The 19867-nt window shown below is 37.5% G+C and overlaps 1 pseudogene; it reads right to left on the bottom strand.

The window, feature by feature from the left end:
* Positions 1-9748, bottom strand: part of LOC130680246 (olfactory receptor 5F1-like) — a 43028-nt pseudogene extending 33280 nt beyond the window's left edge.
* Positions 9749-19867: the final 10119 nt, after the last annotated feature.

The raw sequence follows: 19867 nt of genomic DNA, 5'->3' as shown, positions 1-19867 counted from the left end.
TATTCTTCTTTCTCAGGATTGCTTTGGCTATTCGGGTTGTTTGGAGTTTCCATATGAATTTTTGAATTATTTGTTACAGTTCATTGAAGAATGTTGCAGGTAGTTTCATAGGGATTGCATCAAATCTGTATATTGCTTTGGGCAGGATGGCCATTTTGATGATATTAATTCTTCCTAGCCATGAGCATGGGATGCGTTTCCATCTGTTAGTGTCCCCTTTAATTTCTTTTAAGAGTGACTTGTAGTTCTCAGAATATATGTCTTTCACTTCTTTGGTTAGGTTTATTCCTAAGTATTTTATTTTTTTTAGTGCAATTGTGAATGGAGTTGTTTTCCTGATTTCTCTTTCTGTTGGTTCATTGTTGGTGTATAGGAAAGCCACAGATTTCTGTGTGTTGATTTTGTATCCTGCAACTTTGCTGTATTCCGATATCAGTTCTTGTAGTTCTGGGGTGGAGTCTTTAGGGTTTTTTATGTACAGTATCATGTCATCTGCAAATAGTGACAGTTTAACTTCTTCTTTGCCAATCTGGATTCCTTGTATTTTTTTGTTTTGTGTGATTGCCGTTGCTAGGACCTCCAGTACTATGTTAAATAACAGTGGGGAGAGTGGGCATCCCTGTCTATCTCCCGATCTCAGCTGAAATGCTTTCAGCTTCTCGCTGTTCAATATAATGTTGGCTGTGGGTTTTTCATAGATGGCCTTTATTATGTTGAGGTACTTGCCCTCTATTCCCATTTTGCTGAGAGTTTTTATCATGAATGTATGTTGAACTTTGTCAAATGCTTTTTCAGCCTCTATGGAGATGATCATGTGGTTTTTGTCTTTCTTTTTGTTGATGTGGTGGATGATATTGATGGACTTTCGAATGTTGTGCCATCCTTGCATCCCTGGGATGAATCCCACTTGGTCATGGTGTACGATGGTTTTGATGTATTTTTGAAATCGGTTTGCTAAGATTTTGTTGAGTATTTTTGCATCTAAGTTCATCAGGGATATTGGTCTGTAGTTTTCTTTTTTGGTGGTGTCTTTGCCTGGTTTTGGTATTAGGGTGATGTTAGCTTCATAGAATGAGTTTGGGAGTATCCCCTCCTATTCTTTTTCTTGGAAAACTTTAAGGAGAATGGGTATTATGTCTTCCCTGTATGTCTGATAAAATTCCGAGGTAAATCCTTCTGGCCCAGGGGTTTTGTTCTTTGGTAGTTTTTTGATTACTGCTTCAATTTCGTTGCCGGTAATAGGTCTGTTTAAATTTTCTGTTTCTTTTTGTGTCAGTCTTGGAAGGTTTTATTTTTCTAGGAAGTTGTCCATTTCTCCTAGGTTTCCCAGCTTTTTAGCATATAGGTTTTCATAGTAGTCTCTAATAATTCTTTGTATTTCTGCGGGGTCCGTCGTGATTTTTCCTTTCTCGTTTCTGATACTGTTGATTAGTGTTGACTCTCTTTTCCTCTTAATAAGTCTGGCTAGAGGCTTACCTAATTTTTTTATTTTCTCGAAGAACCAGCTCTTGGTTTCATTGATTTTTGCTATTGTTTTATTCTTCTCAATTTTATTTATTTCTTCTCTGATCTTTATTATATCCCTCCTTCTGCTGACCTTAGGCCTCATTTGTTCTTCTTTTTCCAATTTCGATAGTTGTGACGTTAGACCGTTCATTTGGGATTGCTCTTCCTTTTTTAAATATGCTTGGATTGCTATATACTTTCCTCTTAAGACTGCTTTTGCTGTGTCCCACAGAAGTTGGGGCTTAGTGTTGTTGTTGTCATTTGTTTCCATATATTGCTGAATCTCTATTTTGATTTGGTCATTGATCCATTGATTATTTAGGAGCGTGTTATTTAGCCTCCATGTGTTTGTGAGACTTTTTGCTTTCTTTGAACAGTTTATTTCTAGTTTAATGCCTTTGCGGTCTGAAAAGTTGGTTGGTAGGGTTTCAATCTTTTGGAATTTACTGAGGCTCTTTTTGTGTCCTAGTATGTGGTCTATTTTGGAGAATGTTCCATGTGCACTTGAGAAGAATGTGTATCCTGTTGCTTTTGGATGTAGAGTTCTGTAGATGTCTATTAGGTCCATCTGTTCTAGTGTGTTGTTCAGTGCCTCTGTGTCCTTACTTATTTTATGCCTGGTGGTTCTGTCCTTTGGAGTGAGTGGTGTGTTGAAGTCTCCTAGAATGAATGCGTTGCATTCTATTTCCTCCTTTAGTTCTGTTAATATTTGTTTCAGGTATGTTGGTGCTCCTGTATTGGGTGCATATATATTTATAATGGTTATATCCTCTTGATGGACTGAGCCATTTATCATTATGTAATGTTCTTCTTTGTCTTTTGTTACTTTCTTTATTTTGAAGTCTGTTTTGTCTGATACCAGAATTGCAACACCTGCTTTCTTCTCTCTGTTGTTTGCATGAAATATCTTTTTCCATCCCTTGACTTTAAGTCTGTGCGCGTCTTTGGGTTTGAGGTGAGTCTCTTGTAAGCAGCATATGGATGGATCTTGCTTTTTTATCCATTCTATTACTCTGTGTCTTTTGATTGGTGCATTCAGTCCATTTACATTTAGGGTGATTATTGAAAGGTATGAATTTATTGCCATTGCAGGCTTTAAGTTTGTGGTTACCAAACGTTTAGGGTTAGCTTCTTTACTGTCTTACTGTCTACCTTAACTCGCTTGTTGAGCTATTATAAACACAGTCTGATGATTCTTTATTTCTCTCCCTTCTTATTCCTCCTCCTCCCTTCTTCATATGTTGGGTGTTTTGTTGTGTGCTCTTTTTAGGAGTGCTCCCATCTAGAGCAGTCCCTGTAGGATGCCCTGTAGAGGTGGTTTGTGGGAGGCAAATTCCCTCAACTTTTGCTTGTCTGGGAATTGTTTAATCCCTCCTTCATATTTAAATGATATTCGTGCTGGATACAGTATTCTTGGTTCGAGGCCCTTCTGTTTCATTGCATTAAGTATATCATGCCATTCTCTTCTGGCCTGTAGGGTTTCTGTTGAGAAGTCTGATGATAGCCTGATGGGTTTTCCTTTGTAGGTAAACTTTTTTTTCTCTCTGGCTACCTGTAATACTTTGTCCTTGTCTTTGATCTTTGGCATTTTAATTATTATGTGTCTTGGTGTTGCCCTCCTTGGATCCCTTGTCCTGGGAGTTCTGTGTACCTCTGTGGTCTGAGAGGCCATTTCTTCCCCTAGTTTGGGGAAGTTTTCAGCAATTATTTCTTCAAAGACATTTCTATCCCCTTTTCTCTCTCTACTTCTTCTGGAATACCTATGATTCTTTTATTGTTCCTTTTCATTTGGTCACTCAGCTCTCTTAAAATTCTTTCATTCCTGGAGATCCTTTTAGCTCTCTCTGCATCAGCTTCTCTGCGTTCCTGTTCTCTGTTTTCTTGTCCATTAATGGTCTCTTGCATCTTGTCCATTCTGTTTTGAATTCCTTCCAGAGCTTGTTTTATTTCTGAATTCTCCTTCCTTAGTTCTTGCATATTTCTCTGCAAGTCCATCAGCATGGTTATGACTTTTGTTTTGAATTCTTTTTCAGGAAGACTGGCTAAATCTATCTCCCCAGGTTCCTTCTCAGGGGAAGATGTAGCAGATGCCGAAGCTGTCTGGGTTAGTCTTGTCTGGATCATATTTTTTTGCCTTTTCATGTTGACAGGTGCTATTGACTGTCAGCTGGGAGGGCCAAAATTTTCACTTGCTACTGGCCTTTCTTTACTGGGACAACTGCGACCCCTAGTGGCTTGCGTTGGGTAATTGTGTGTAGAGTGGGTCTTTGTGTCTTGCCTGGCCGGGAGGGAGAAATTTCCCTTTCAGTGGGCGGAATTTGTCTCAGGCTGCTTCTCTGCTTTCGCAGTGCCGGGTCGGGTAATGGATGGGGGAGCTGCTTAACTGTTTACCTCCATGAGGGGTCTCAGATCTGTTGCCCAGGGGGTTAGTGCACCCGGTTTTCCCTGTAATTTCCAGCTGCTGTACTGTGACCTGGGTTGTTTCCGTCAAGCTGTTAAGTCCCTGTCCCTTTAAGACTTTCAAAAAGCCCCCGCTTTTATTTGTCACAGGGGCATCAGCTTCGGCACCCGCTCAGAGGTCTTACTCCCTGTTTCCCCAGTATCCAGGGCCCCCTGGGCACATACTGTGTCTGCGCTCTGGCCCGGATGGCTGGGGCTGGGTGTTCAGCAGTCCTGGGCTCCGTCTCCCTCCCCCTCTGCCTATTCTCCTCCAGCCGGGAGCTGGGGGGAGTGGCGCTCGGGTCCCGCAGTCCGGGGCTTGTATCTTACCCCTTTCACCAGTCACTGGGTTCTCGCTGGTGTAGCTGCAGTCTGGCCACTGTCCTGCGTCTTCTGGTCTCTCTTTTAGGGCTAGTTGTGTTTGTTGTATTTTCAAAAGTATATATGTTTTTGGGAGGAGATTCCTACTGTCCTACTCACGCCGCCATGTTGGCTCCCCCTCTCTCTCAAACTAGAATTTTATATCCAGTAACACTGTTCTTTAAACATGAGGAGAAAATAAGCCATTCACAGAAAAATAAAACATGAGAGATGTCACCTGTTGGCTTGCCCTATAAGAAATGCTAAAGTGAATAATTCCAACTGAAATGAAAGGAAACTAGAGAATAAATCAATGCCCTGTGAAGAAATTAAAGATTTGATAGTGTTAAATATATGGGAAAAATATAAATACAGAATAATTGCTTCTTTAGAGAGTAATTGCATTATAATTTTCTACATGATTTCCAAAACAAATGCTAAAAATTAATGTCAATGGCCTCACAACGTAAAAAGATGTAATTTGCAACAGCAATAACACAGAAACAGAGCATATAAATAGCTTTATGTTATTGATATTAAGTTCTCATAAGTTCAAATTTGATGGCTGTAAATTTATAATGGGAAAAATAAACTTCAATGTAACAGTAAACATGTATTAAAATATACAAAAAATATATAGCAAAGGGAAACAAAACATTTCATTACAAAGGCAAATAGAAATGGAATCAGTGTTGGAGGATATAAAAAGTAAAAAAGACATACACAAAGAATAGCAATTGTCAGGCCTAAGTCCTTTATCAATAATCACTAAAAGTGTAAGTGGTAAACTATCTAATCAAATGTCAAAATTAGTGGAATAAGTGAAACAATGTGATCCTTTTATGGGACATCCATTGGATACTTGTTTTAGATACAAATTGACTGAAAATGAAAGGACAGAAAAATATATTTAATGCAAATGGTAGCAAACATGGAGTTAGGTTTACTAAACTAACCTTGGAAAAAATAGGCTTATAAGACAAAAAAGTTTAAAAAGTGAAAAATATCTCTATGTTTTGATAGAGTATTAATTCATGAAGATGTAGCAATTATATAAATATTTGCACTACACCACAGAACCACAAAATGTATAATGCAACTTTTGCCAGAATAGAGAAATAGTTTTATAGTATGTTTGGTAAATTCAATACTTCATTTCCAATAATTTATAGAACATCTAAGCATAAAAAAAATTAGAGGGCTTGTATAGCACAATGAAACAGAGACCTTATAAACATATATAGTGCAGTCTAACAACAGTGATATAATTCATATTCTTCTCTAGTTCACATGGAATATGCCCTAGGAAAACTATGTGGTAAACACAAAACAAGCCAGGATATATTGAAAATTTTCTGGTATTACATTAATACTTTCTCCAGCCACAAAGTAATGAAGATGGAAATTAAAAACAGAAGGAAACCAGAAAATACACAAATACTTGGACATTTAACAACACATTCTAAAAAACCATGTTGTACAAAAAAGAAACACAAGTGAAATTATGAGATATTTAGGGGTGAATAATGAAAACAGAGCATCTAAAAACTTACAGGATACAGTGAAGGCAGTCTTCAGTGGGAAATACATAGTTGTCAATGCATACGTCAAGACGAAAGATCTCAAATCAACATCATCTATGCCCTCAAATAGAGGATGTTTTTTCCTCTTCTCTTCAATATGGATTACTTTGCCTTTTTTTGTCTTGACTGCTCGACATCTTTTGGATTCATGTAGCTATAGTACTTACGATAAAGTTCATTTACAATACCCACTGTTTGCCCACAACAAATCTGAATCTTTTACTTCTTAAGAATTTTCTAATTTAGTTACCTATGCTGCTTTTCTTCTCATAAAAAACATTAATAATAGAAATACAATTAATATGCATAAATATACTTGGTGGGAAAAATTACATTTGATGACACTAATACATATAAGGCTGTACTATGTAGTATTCAATATCAATTTATAATAAAGAATTAGTATATAACAGATATTTCCCTATTTTAATTATAGAAACTCAATTCCCAAAAGTGAATATTTTTCTTATAGTTTGCCATTCCTTACAATGAACAGAAAATAGAGAATTAAAAATAGCATAATGTATTCCAATATCTTTAAAAAGCTGACTAACTTAAGAAGAATGGTGGTGAAACTTTTGAGTGGTGGAAGGATGCTTAATGCAATAATCTATCACTTTTTTCCCTCACAAGAGTCCAGTACTTACAGGGCTTTTCCCAAAGCTTCTTTCAATAAGATGGCAAATTCCTACTAGTATTTAACAAAACCTCCAAGTCTGGAAATAAATCACAGAGAGTGAACACTTTGACATAATTATTTGGCTTTTGGCTACCAATGAATAATCACCTTGCACTTTTTCCTTGTCCTATCACTCACAGTATTTAAGGTACAGGACCCCAACTGCAGTGCCCCAAAATCACCAAAAATCCAAGATTTTGAGCTTGCTTTCCTCTCTGCTTAGCATACCATTCCTCAGACTTTTCCCTGCATAACATAGCAGTAATTAAATAAATAATTGTGGGAGGGATAGCAGGAGGGAAGAATGGAACGAAGCATGCTTATCAAAATGCTAATAAAATAGAAGCATCCTAGTAACTGTTTGAAATTCAGTTCATGAATATGTTTTGTAATTTGGAAAATATCAATAAAGCTATTCACAAGAAAAAGTGATCCTTTGCGATCACGATTCATAAATGGTCCAAACCAGACAATTAATCATAATTGCTGATTTGTTGAATTTCTTGGGAGTAAATCTCTGGAGCACTTGTTTTCATGTGACATAATCTGCTTTCCAGGGTGAGGCCCGTGCCTACTCTGGTAAGGAAGGGAGCGGGCAAACCTTTAAAAGCTGCTGGAGGAACAAAGAGGTGATCTAATACATTACTTTGGACATATTACCCTGAAGAAAAGAGGAAAATATATGTCTTTAGAATTGAATTTCTTTTCAGCCAACAGTGGATTTCATCATTCATGTAGTAGCTTAACCAAAATTGATGGGCAAGTTTATCAAGTGAGTTTATCCTTTTCTCAAGTAAAGTGTAGTCTTGAAGAAAATAGCCAGAACAAATCACAAGCCTGCCAAGTTGCAAGTTATTCACTTTAAGTTCTCTGAGAATTTATTATAACATTAAGTGTTAATTAAATTTTCTATATTGACATTTGAGGTAATACTCATATTCCTCAATTAACAGGCTTGAAACAATTTCAGGGATAAAATACCATAGACATTGTGTAAGAACACTTATTTAAAGGAAAACATTTTATAGAAAATTACTATTTTGACATACTACTAATAAATGCTAATTTTAGTATTGACAATAAAAAAGTGTAAGATTGTTTAGTTTTGGAAAAAAACCCTCAGTGTACCTTATGTCTGTCTGTCTTATATGAAAGGGAGAATGATATAGTGAAGGCATAATGGAACGTAAGATATTCTAAAGAATTTGAAATATGTCATACTTCAAGAAAGTTTTCATGATGGAATTTACGAGAAATGAATAAGGATGTGTAAGGTGTAGAACACCCCATACTAAAAAGTAAAATTAAGAAATTTAGACTTGATGTAGTAAGTAACAGTCACTTATTGGCAGAGATAAGCTGTATTATCAGGATTTCAGAAATTCTAGAGGTAATTTTGAATATGGCAACTCATGGAAAGGGAAATATTTTAAGATTACAGAATATGTTAATGACAGAACTTGATTAAAGCATGATTTATTGCTGCAATAACAGAAACGTAATGCTATTATACTCTCAAATTATTCCCATTTCCCATCTTTCTATCTATAAGACTTGACTTACTATGTTTTGCTAAACATTAATTTGAATGTTCATGAAATTAATTAAATATTCTAGGAAGAGTAAATATATCCAGTATTGAAATATCTCAGTTTTTTTATAGAAATTGAACTAAGTTTGCTTTAGAAAAAACTCAGTTTTTTGCTCTTATTCATCCTTGTTACCTCTTTGATATTTCAGGCTGCCTATAAATGATGGCTTCATTTTGACTTATTCTGTTGCTCTACCTTATAATCATTATATCGAGAATTGATCCATAACTAGAGTTCAGATGATAACACTGACATTATTTTAATGTGGCCCAAGATTGTTTTTATAATCTTGTTGCATATTTTATGACATTGTTCACTAACAGCGTTTAGTTCATTCTCAGTGCATATGTCATATTCTCAACATACATTGAATTCTAATAGTCCCAGCATCTTACCCTCAAAAACATGTATGTAAATAAATTTTTAAAAGTAACTATTGAAAAAAAAAAAGTAACTATTGAGCAAAAAAGACAGGAAAGAAATATTAGTCATCATGATACCTATTTCCATGTCATTATGTGGTTACATATTATGCAAAAAAGAAATGAGCCTTAATTAGAAATGCAATACCCTTAAATTAATCCTAAATAGGTGAAATAAATTTGGTGATGAGGCTCCAATTCAAAGGACTGATCCTCTGGGCTCTTTATTTTCTTAGGACTTTGATTTTAGTGAATTTACTGTCCTAATTCTGCAAAACTCACAGAGCAGACCGGTGGCTTACTAACTGAGATCTGTATACCACCCAGACTGTCATTGATCATATTTGTAAATAAACTGGTTATCATTCTTGTTCACTGTAATTAAGTACAAGGAAGTGTAAGGCAAGCAGCTGAATCCAAGTAAAAAGAATGTGAAAGTATACATCCCAAGTTGATTATTTAGATATTTCTGAATAGATGCTTTGCACAGTATACAAAGGTTTTCCATCTACACGTACATTCACGAGAGCAGAATTGTAGAAAGATTAAAATATATAAATGGGTATATGATAGGAATTGCATGTAATATATAACCTTTCTTTGCAAGGACTAATGAAAGCACATTTAAATTTTGAGTTATGTAAATATGTCATTGATGATTCTGTATAAGGGTGTCTTTTATTTTCTCATAAACACATGAAACATGTTTATCTGTCAATAGAAATATATGTAAGAATAAATGTGAAATTACTGGTTGTTAAAGCACACACGTCTGTGTAATAAAGATTATATATAATTGATATCATAAGTGAGATGTTGGCTTACCTTGCTAGGACCCTGTTTCTCTTTCTGAACACTGACCTTTCTTTCACCAGCTGGAGGAACCTACACATTGGAAATGGCCAACCTCACTGGTATGACAGACTTCATCCTCATGGGGTTCTCAGAGATTCATGAGATTCAAATCTTACATGCTATCCTATTCTTATTGATCTACATGACCGCTCTCCTGGGTAATATCCTCATCATCACCCTCACCTCGGTGGACCAGCGCCTTTCTACTCCCATGTACTTTTTCCTGAAGCAGCTCTCCCTCTTAGATTCTTTATTCATCTCAGTCACTGTACCCAAATCTATCATCAGTTCATTAACACACACCAGGACCATGTCTTTCCTAGGCTGTGCCACACAGCTGTTTTTGGTCCTCTACCTGGCATTTTCGGAGCTGGTCTTACTCAAAGTGATGGCCTATGACCGCTATGTGGCCATTTGCCATCCCTTACACTATGAAGCCTTCATGAACAGGAAGGTCTGTGTGTGCCTAGCCACAGCTTCTTGGTTCAGTGGGGGCATAGGTGGGGGCATGTACACTTCTAGCACCTTCTCATTAACCTTCTGCAGCTTTCTAATACAACAATTTTTCTGTGATGTTCCTTCCTTACTGAAAATCTCATGCATTGGGACACATATTGTGAAGAATGTCATAACTGCCATAATTTTTTTCTTGGCTTTGGGGTGCTTTACTTCCATCATAGTATCCTACACTTACATATGTCATACTGTGCTGAAAATCCCATCAGCAAAGGGCAGATCAAAGTCCTTCTCCACCTGCCTTCCTCACTTTTTGTCATAATCTTATTTTTCTCAACTGGCACTACTCCCTATTTGGTGTCCAAGTCAGATATCTCATCACTGGTGAATATTCTTTTTTCTGTCTTCTATACTGTGATGCCTCCAACTCTGAATCCCATGATCTATAGCTTGAGGAATAAAGACATCAAAGATGCCTTAAGAAAGGTAGTTTTTGGCAAAATATCTTTCCATTGTTAAATATTTCACGTGATCTCTCTCACCTATAAGATATTACAGGGAGAGGGGTAGGTTTTAAACAACATATGTTTGGGGAAAGATTGGGTAATTTTAACTGGCTATCTAGCAAGGAAGGGATAGAAATTTTAAAAAAGTACTTGTAAGTGATGTTCTCAGAGAGGCTCTGAGAAATCAATAGTTAAGTTTTCTCTAGGGAGCTTCTGAAGCCATGTGTTCACTAGAGAGACTGCTCAGAGGGCTCTGCAAACTGATGTCACAGAACCAGAAAGTTTTGAATTAAACAAATGATGGAGCTGAATGATATGGAACAGTACCATCCAATAGCCGTCCTTCAGGGTGATAATATGCCTAACGTGTTAAAGAAAGTGAGATTTGAATTTCATTTTAATTAATTTAAATGTAGGCTGCTACATGTGGCAGGTGGCTGCCATATTGGACATTCACAGGTTTAGAGTTTAAGTAATTGAGTAAAATCCCAAAACCTAAGCTTAAAATATAAAAATCACTGGGTATATTTTTCTACGATGTGCACAACATTCAGTTTGCAGACATAGGTCTACAGAGAAGAGTTTATGTATGATATATTGAGCATTGTATTTTCCTGAGAGAGAGAAATCAATTTTACCAAGAATGTGTTCTTTAGTTGACGCCAGGGTTCTTGTTTGTGGAGTCAAAGAATGAACTTAGTAAACACTAAGTAGGAGAGCGAGAGAGTGGCTTTTATCGAGACAGACAGTGAGAGGACAGAGCTCCTGGCTCATGCCAGGAGGAGACAAGATAGTCCTAGGTGGTGCATTGTCTAGGGAATTTATAGGCAGTTGAGGATTTTTGTGAACTTATAAAGGGCTTAGGGTGTGGACTTGTTAAAAGTGGCCTTAGGATGTTTGTCTTTGATGAGATATTAAGTCCATTTTAGCTTGCTAAAGTGAATCTTACACATGATTACAAACGATTAGCATAATAAAAACATGGGCTACTTTTGTTTATCTCGGGCATATCAACCTATCTCACTGAAGAATGACTCTAGTGCTTAATGTTTAACACAGAGATTTGGTAGGGGGTTTCCTTGCATGTGGTTACATTGCTCTGACTGTAAATATCCTGCCTTGCTTTTTCCGGAGGCCCTCACCCTCTTCTGTCTAAGCCCATGGTCCCTGTCTCACAGTGACAATTTTAGGAAAGAGAGTGGAGGGAATTTTTTCAAGGTGACAATTTCATTTAAGGAAAGAGTGAAAGGATTGGTGACTCTTTTAAAGATCTTTATCTGTTAATATATGCTACTCGGAATCATTAGCAGTCCCACAAAACAAATAAACAACTGAAGCAAAATATTGACCAATTTCAAGGAAAAAACAGGGAAAAGAAAAACTCCATCTGGCAGAATTTTTGCATAGTCATCAGAGCCTTTCCAAGTTCTAATGACGTGAAAACAAAAATGTCCGGAAGAGGGCCTCCCGGCACTGAGCTGCGGGAAGTGGGTGGGGCCTCGGTGGGGCGGGGCCTCGGAGGCCCGGGCTCCGCCCCGTGGATGGGGCCTCCCAGCATTCGCGCGTCCCTGCGCGGCAGGTTTGCGAGCGCGGCAGTTGGCTAGTCTGCGCGAGCGTTCCGGCCCAGCAGAGCCCACTGCGCTACCTATGCGCAGCTCGCCTCGTAGCCTGCTTTTCCGAGGGGCCGCCGCCGCGCTCCCGCGCCGGGAGCCGCACGCCCTCTCTCTTGCCCTTCTGCTCGAGGGGCGCCCACGCTCCCAGGCCCCTGGTTCCCTTAAATGTTTTCTTGGAACCTTAAAAATGGAGATGACTGAAATGACTGTTGTGTCACTGAAGCGTGGTTCCCTTGCTGTCGAAGATAACGAAGAAGCAAAAAGACAGAACGTCTCAGAATGCTGTGTGACCAAAGGGCCAGATGTTCTAGAGAATGACTCTCCTCCCCGCAGTGTAGGCGTGCTGGGCCACCTGAGGCTGTGCCCGCAGGAGAGAGCCTGGAGAACTCGGGGGCTCGGCGGGAAGAACGGGAAGGGGAGGGGACGGACGGCCTTTCAGAGAAAGGGGAGGAAGGGAGGACACCGAGAGCTCGGCAGACGTGAAGGAGCCTGGCCTCACCGAACTGGACGTGGGCGTCCCCAAGTCTGTAAGCGCCCATCAAGGACTCTCAGGAATCTTACAGGTATTCTGACGTCGTGGTTCATGAAATAGGAAAAGATGGAAAAATCATCCATTTGGATAACTTGTCCGTCCCTGTGAATGAGGAGGATCCTTCAGAAGATGTATTTACAGTTCTGACAGCTGAAGAAGAGCAGCGTTTACAAGAGCTCCAACTTTTTAAAAATAAGGAAACCAGTGTTGCCATCGAGGTTGTTGAGGACACCAGAGAGAAAAGAACCGTCATCCATCAAGCAGTTAGATCTCTGTTTCTAGGATTCAAGACCAAAACAGAGGATAGAGAGGGGAAGAAATACATTGGAGCCTACCACGCAGCAGGAAAGAAGCCTCTCGCGAGTCGGTGGGGGAGGCGCCGGCGTTTCTCCTGCTGGGGAATCCCGAGAGGCAGAGCCGCGCCTCGCGCTCCCTGCCCGTTCGTTTACAAGGCACCTTTCTGTTGTGTAGAGGAGGATGCTGATCATGTCACTCCTTCAAAGAAGGCGAGTAGCATCATTTCAGATGCCAGAGCAGCCCTGTCAAGTAGGGGGCATTCGGTCTTTAATGTGAGCAGATTTATGGTGGTGCTTGGAGGGGTCTAGGAATGTGATACGTTCCCCAAAGAGCCCAGTGGGCTGGCGGCAATTCCAGAAGAAAATGGAAGGCTATTGCTCATTCTGTGTTCTTAATGGAGGAAAGAAAGCTTTCAGAGCAACAAAAATCCTTGTCAGCTAGCCCAGTGGCATATTTTCTATAAAGCCCTGATGTTGAAAGAGCTGTTGCTTTCCAGCTGCATCTTCACTCACACATAAAAACCGTAGCTTATATAGAAAAATGCTGTGCTTCGCCGAAGCTCTCTTTCACTGTGTATCATTTATTTGTAATGGGTGGGTTGTCAGTAAACCTTTTTGATATTTTTGTTCTTAATATGTTTTCTACAGCCATGAAAATTTCTATTTGCGTATAAGCTTAATAAAAAATAAGATCGGTTTTATTCCTTTACCTGTCAAATCAACAGTTAAAATCATAATGAAAATTATGGTCAGAAAAAGTTATTTCCTCACCAGTGACAGCCTCCACTATAGAAGAGTTATTTTTATAGGTATTTGTAAGAGCAAAACTCCAAGACTTTATATAACAAAAGACTTCAGCCCATTAAGGGCTTTGTCAGTCAGTATTCTCTCTGTGAATGGATGAAGCCTTAATTGTTTCTAACTACGGTTCTAATGAAATGAGAGGGTATAAGAAAAATGGGAGTGGAATGAAGGTTTAGCCATGCCTGAGAAAATAAAGTGGTAAAAAAAAAAATGGCTCCACTAAATAATTAAACACTTAAACTATTAGAAAAATCCTGATGTAATTAGCTTCTCTCAAAAGAGGGTTCTGGCAACAGTTTGAAATTTGTTTCTGTAGTGGACAAAATGAGTGAGATTTGTGCTCTGATAAAAATGATTAACAATGTACTTCTTTAATTCTGGGACCTTCTTGATTATAGAAAATCTTCCACATCTCACTGTGCTTGTAGGAAGAATAAATAAAGTATAAGTAATAACTGATATATTCAATGGGTCTCATGTGCCCTGTAGGACACAATGATTATATGGATTTAAACCCCAAATAGGATAAGGTATAAAAGTCAACAACCTTAACTTGTTTTCATAATGACGAAGTAAGTGAATAATAGTTTTGTTTTTAAAAATCTGTAACTCATATATAAGAAAAAATGAATCAGAACTAAGCAATAGAATTTAATTTGACTTTACAGCAGGGATCATGTATATTCTTTTGTCTAATGAAATGTTTTGGAGATTTCATTCCTTCCCAAATAAATCAATGAAATCCAAATAAACACGAAACAAGATTTTTCTTGGAGTCATACAATATTCTGAAATTACTATCATGAGCTGGGGGGGATAAAATTTGAGATGGTCATGAATTTTAAGGAATTAAAATGTAATATTATAAATTGTGCTTACACAATATCATATCATGTGTAAACATTAGGAACAAACATACAATTGGTGATATATGAGTATTTTTATTAAGCAGAAATAGCCATTAAATGTTATTCAGTATAATACATGTTGAGGGAGAGGATATAATTTTGTGTAGATGGAGCAAACGTAGCTTTCCTGAATCAGACTGTTAGTTGAAATACAGACATTTAAGATGCCACTGGTGAGAGCTTAGTAATGTTAAACAAAATTCAACTGAACAAATTTTAAAGGTATTATTGGCCCTATTTAGTGATCCATGAGTCAGCATTTAATCTAGCACATTCAAAGGGGCTTTGAAGAGTTTTATGGAAGGCAAGATATTTTATATGCATAAGGGGGAAGGAATGAGGAAACTGTAGTGGGAAAAAGAGCAGATTAGATATTTCAAGGATACTTTCCTTAGAGGATAGATGATATCTATTAGGCAAATTACCTAATTAATAACAATCAGGAGATTCCTGTGACTCCTTTAGGATTTCATTCCTGGTGAAACCAAACTGTAATTAAGTCTCAAGTTAGTGATGTGGAAATTAGCATACGCAACTCCACGCAGGGCCTGTTGTCTTGTTTTTAAGAGAAGGAAGGGACAGCATTATCGAAAACTCCTAAATCACCTTGGAGAAAATCTAATAAATGTAATGTTGGCAGACTGATGCCAGAAATCCTACTGTGAGACTGCTTCTAGGTGAGTTTAGGTGGAAGTGGAATATGTTATTGGGTCCTGGAGTTAGTGGGCTCCGTGGTATGCAGTCACATAACTCTTAGTTAAATTGTGTTCTACAGTTTAGTGAGAAGCAGGACTCCGACATGTAAACTTGAATATTTTGCTGATGATATTTCCAAGGAATATGTCGGACTTGCACCTAGGATCCTCTTTGCTTATAATAAACTAGGAAAGTCATAAAATGAGAGACTTAATGTTTAATAAAATAATTAGAATTTGATTACATGAGAAATGGTCATGCTGTACCATACCCAGACCAAAAAAAAAAAGAAGCAAAAATTCTGAAATGTCTGCTGAAAGCATTGCACAGAAAAAAAACTTAGTGGGTGGCTTTACTACATTCTTCTGAAACTTGGGAAGATAGAAATAGAGTATTTATTCACAAGAGAGGAAGGATACTCCTCACAAATCTTTTCAAACTAGAGGCCATGTAGGGTATTTAAGAGTCTGTTCCTCAGCCATTTCAACAAAAGCCAACAATAGAGAAGGAATTATAGAAATTCTTTGTGTATCAATTTTATATCAATTTGGCTTTTGTGCAGTGGAGTGAATATCCATGAAATTTATGCAATCTTCACTTTATTCTTGACAATTTTGAATCAGGAAAAACTGCCTGCTGAGCTTGAACTGAAAAAGTGAAAGAGTATCCTGGACGGACATGAAATTTATACATATGCAAATTATGCTCTCTATAAGCGGGATGGTAGAAATACTCATTTTCAGTTGTTTACCAACATTTCAGAAAAAATAAGATGAATCTTGGTGGAGCCCAGAGCCCAGAGGGCAGAAGCATGAGCATGAAGTATAAAACCAAGAGCTCAAAGACAGAGCTGAAAATGGAAGATTTTTAACAATACTTTAAATCAAATTGAGAGATTTTTAATTTTTCTAAATAAACTTTACATATACAAAAACATAAATAATTTTTTTAGTTACAATTAATTAATTTCAAGCAAACAAACAGGTTTTTACTCAGCCTAACAATTTAAAGGACTGATAATAATGATCCCAAGTATCTTTCTAAAGCTAGTCTCATGCCTACAGTTTGAATGCTAAACTGATATAACATATTTGAAAGGCAGTTAAATAGTATCTAAGATACAAGGGATGGATAATGAAATCACCTATTCTGATAATTTTTCTATTTAATTCGTTAAAAATATTTTTAAGTTTATAGATTCACATGAATTTGTAGATTTATGTAATACCACATACCCTTTTTGCACATCAAATAAAATTTTAAAAAGCTGAAGTACAGTATCACAACCAAGATATTGACATTGAAGATGCAGAACATTCCCAAGCCACAAGGATTCTTCATGTTGCGATTTAATAGCTACACCACCACCTGAATCCTGGCTAACACTAACATCTTCTATATATCTGCAATTTTGTCATTTTAATAACATTTTATTAATGAGATCATATAATATATAAACTTTTGAGACTGGCCTTTTTCTACTCAGCATAATGCCCCTGATCAACAAGGTTATTGCATGTATGGACAGTTTCTTGTTTTGTATTGTGGAGTATTTCATATTATTCATAAATCATTGTATTTTATTTTAATTATTTACCTGTACCAGGGCGAAAGAGCTCTTCCCAGGTTTTGGCTGTTATGAATAAAGCTCCTGTAAGTCTTCTTGAAGAGATTTTTCTGTGAACCAAATTATTTCTCTGGGGTAAATGTCCCAGATGAAATTGCTGGATTGTGTGATAGTTGCTTGTTTATCTTAACGGATATGCTAAACTACTCTCCAGGTTGACTGTCCCATTTTATTTTCACATCAGCAACATGTGAGTTACTTGGTAACTCTGAAGCATTTCCAGTATTTGGGGTTGACATTCTTTTTACTTTCACCAGTCTGATAGATGTTTAATGATATCATTTTGTAGTTTAATTTTCTTCGCATTTGATTATTTTAGTTCAATAGGCATTTCATAAAATGGCCGACATCAAAAATAAAGAAGAAATGATAATTATTTGAATTCTAAATAAGAATGGGGTTCATATGCAGTTTTGACACTAAAGTGATCACAGATGCAAATTCTGTAACATTTTTGTATATTGGGTAAAACAATAAACAGTTTAGTAATGCCATTCATATAAAACTATTTGAATTTTAAAAAGTGCAAGTAACTTTGGGGCCACTATAAAATCAGACTGCATATGCAATACGCTGATTGATGAAACACAGCCAGTAAGCAGTCCATGAAAATATATTTTCATCACTAAGGGTCAACTGATCCTTTAAAAGTTTCTGCTTCTATAACCTGCCATCTTGGGTACGAGGCTGCCATGCAATCTCTATATATTCAGGTCTCTGCTGTGATAACAGATTGTGACTTACAAGCCGCTCTTCTTCAATAACCTATAAATTAACTTAATGAGCAGAAAACTAAAGTTGTTTTAAATGCCTCCTTTGGTACTTCATATGGAGGATTATTCATTGTGTGGGGACTAAATATCTCTTCTTCTTAGTACCTACTTGTGGCATGTATGATTATTTCATTGGTTATTTACAGTAGTAGGCTCTACATCAGTGGGTCTCCATGATGGCTTTAGGGGAAAATTTTATCCCCAGAGTACATTTCACAAGGTCAGAAGAGATTTTTCATTATCATGACTGAAGGGAGAGGAGGGCTACTAGAATCTAGTAGGTAGAGGATGGAATGGTGCTAAACATCCTAGAATATACTGGACATGCCTTCCACAGTGAAGAATTATACATCCAAAATATCAATAGCACTATGGCTGAGAAGCCCTGAAATCAACACATTGTGATTCTAATTTGCATTTCCTTACTGGGTAATAAATGTAAATTTTTAAAATCAATTGCTTATTGCCATGCGTACATCTTCAGTGAAATAACTCTTCGTGTATTTTTCTTATGTCTTAATTGAATTTTTAGTTTTGCTTTATTATTGAGTTTAGATATTTATGCTAAAATACTCTGTTGACTACATGTTTTGCCATTGTTTTATACATTTGGTAGCTACTCATTTCATGCTCTTACGATTGCCTTTCGAAGAGCTTAAAATTTTGATGGTTATCGAATTGGAGTGTATTTTCATGTGCCTGTTAGCCATCTGTATTTCTTCTTTGAAAATGTCTGTTCATACAAATCAAATCCACAGTGAGTTATCGCCTCACACCAGTCAGAATAGTCACTCTCCAAAAGACAAGAAGTAACAAGTGTTGGCAAGGATGTGCAGAAATGGAAACCCTCCTGCACTTTAGGTGGGAGTGTAAATTGGTGCAGGTACCATGGAAAGCTGTATGGAGGTTCCTTGAAACACTAAAAATAGAAGTACTCTATGAACCCTTATTTCTACTTTTAGGAATTTACCTGAAGAAAACAAAACTCTCTGATTCAAAAATATATGCACTCCTATGTTTATTGGCAGATTAACTACAGTAGCCAAGATGTGGGAACAATCAGTGTCCATCAATACATGAATGGATAGTGATGCAGCCCATAAATATAGTGGAATATTACTCAACCATAAAAAAGGAAAGAATACCTGCTATATTTAGGACATAGAAAGACCTTGAGGGTATTATTCTAAGTGAAATTAGTAAGGCAGAGAAAGGCAAATTACACATGATTTCACTAATATGTGGAATCTAAAAAAAAATTGAGCAGACAGTCTCATTGACACAGAGGTGACTGGTGGTTATTGTGGGAGAGGGGTCAGGGTGGGTCAGTGAAATAGCTGAAGTGGGTAATGAGGCACAAAATCTCAATTACAAATTAGTCATGGAAATGAAAGTGCATCATATGTAATGTAGTCAGTAAATCTAACATCTTATGATGACATAATAAATCACTAGTTGGGTGAGAATTTAATACTATGTAGAGCTGTTGAATCACTATATTGTGTACTTGAAACTAATAAAATATTGTATGTTATTTATACTTCAATAAAAATGAATTAAAAGAGGAGGGAGCCAAGATGGCGGCATGAGTAGAGCAGCGGAAATCTCTTCCAAAACCACATACATCTATGAAAGTATAACAAAGACAACTCTTCCTAGAATAAAAACCAGAGGACACAGGACAACAACCAGAACATATTCACACCTGCGAGAACCCAGTGACTCGTAAAGGGGGTAAGATACAAGCCCCGGCCCTGCGGGACCCGAGCGCCCGTCCCCCCAGGTCCCGGCGGGAGGAGAGTAGGCAGAGCGGGAGGGAGACAGAGCCCAGGACTGCTGAACACCCAGCCCCCGCCATCCGGACCAGAGCACAGACACAGTGAGTGCGCGGGGCCATGGATACTAGAGAAATAGGGCAGCAAGAACACTGAGTGGGTACCGTAGGGCTGGCTTTGGAGGACATAAGAAACGTGAGCAGCCATTTTTTCTTTTTTTTTTTTCTGTTTTGATTTGGCGAGCGATGTTTGGAAGTCTTAAAGGCACAGGGACCCCAATACTAGGAAACAGGGCAGTAAGACCAGTGAGCAGATGCCAGAGGCTGGTGCCAGAGAATAAAGAAAAAGGAGCGGCCATTTTTTATTTATTTTTCTTATTTTTTTTTTTTTTGGTCATTGTTTTATTTTGGCGGGTGCCTTTTGGAAGTCTTGAAGGGGTAGGGCA

Source organism: Manis pentadactyla, chromosome 13 (genome assembly GCF_030020395.1).
Source record: "Manis pentadactyla isolate mManPen7 chromosome 13, mManPen7.hap1, whole genome shotgun sequence".
Lineage (NCBI taxonomy): Eukaryota > Metazoa > Chordata > Mammalia > Pholidota > Manidae > Manis > Manis pentadactyla.
Note: the sequence above shows the minus strand (reverse complement) of the source record. Positions and strands in the feature narration are given on the sequence as shown.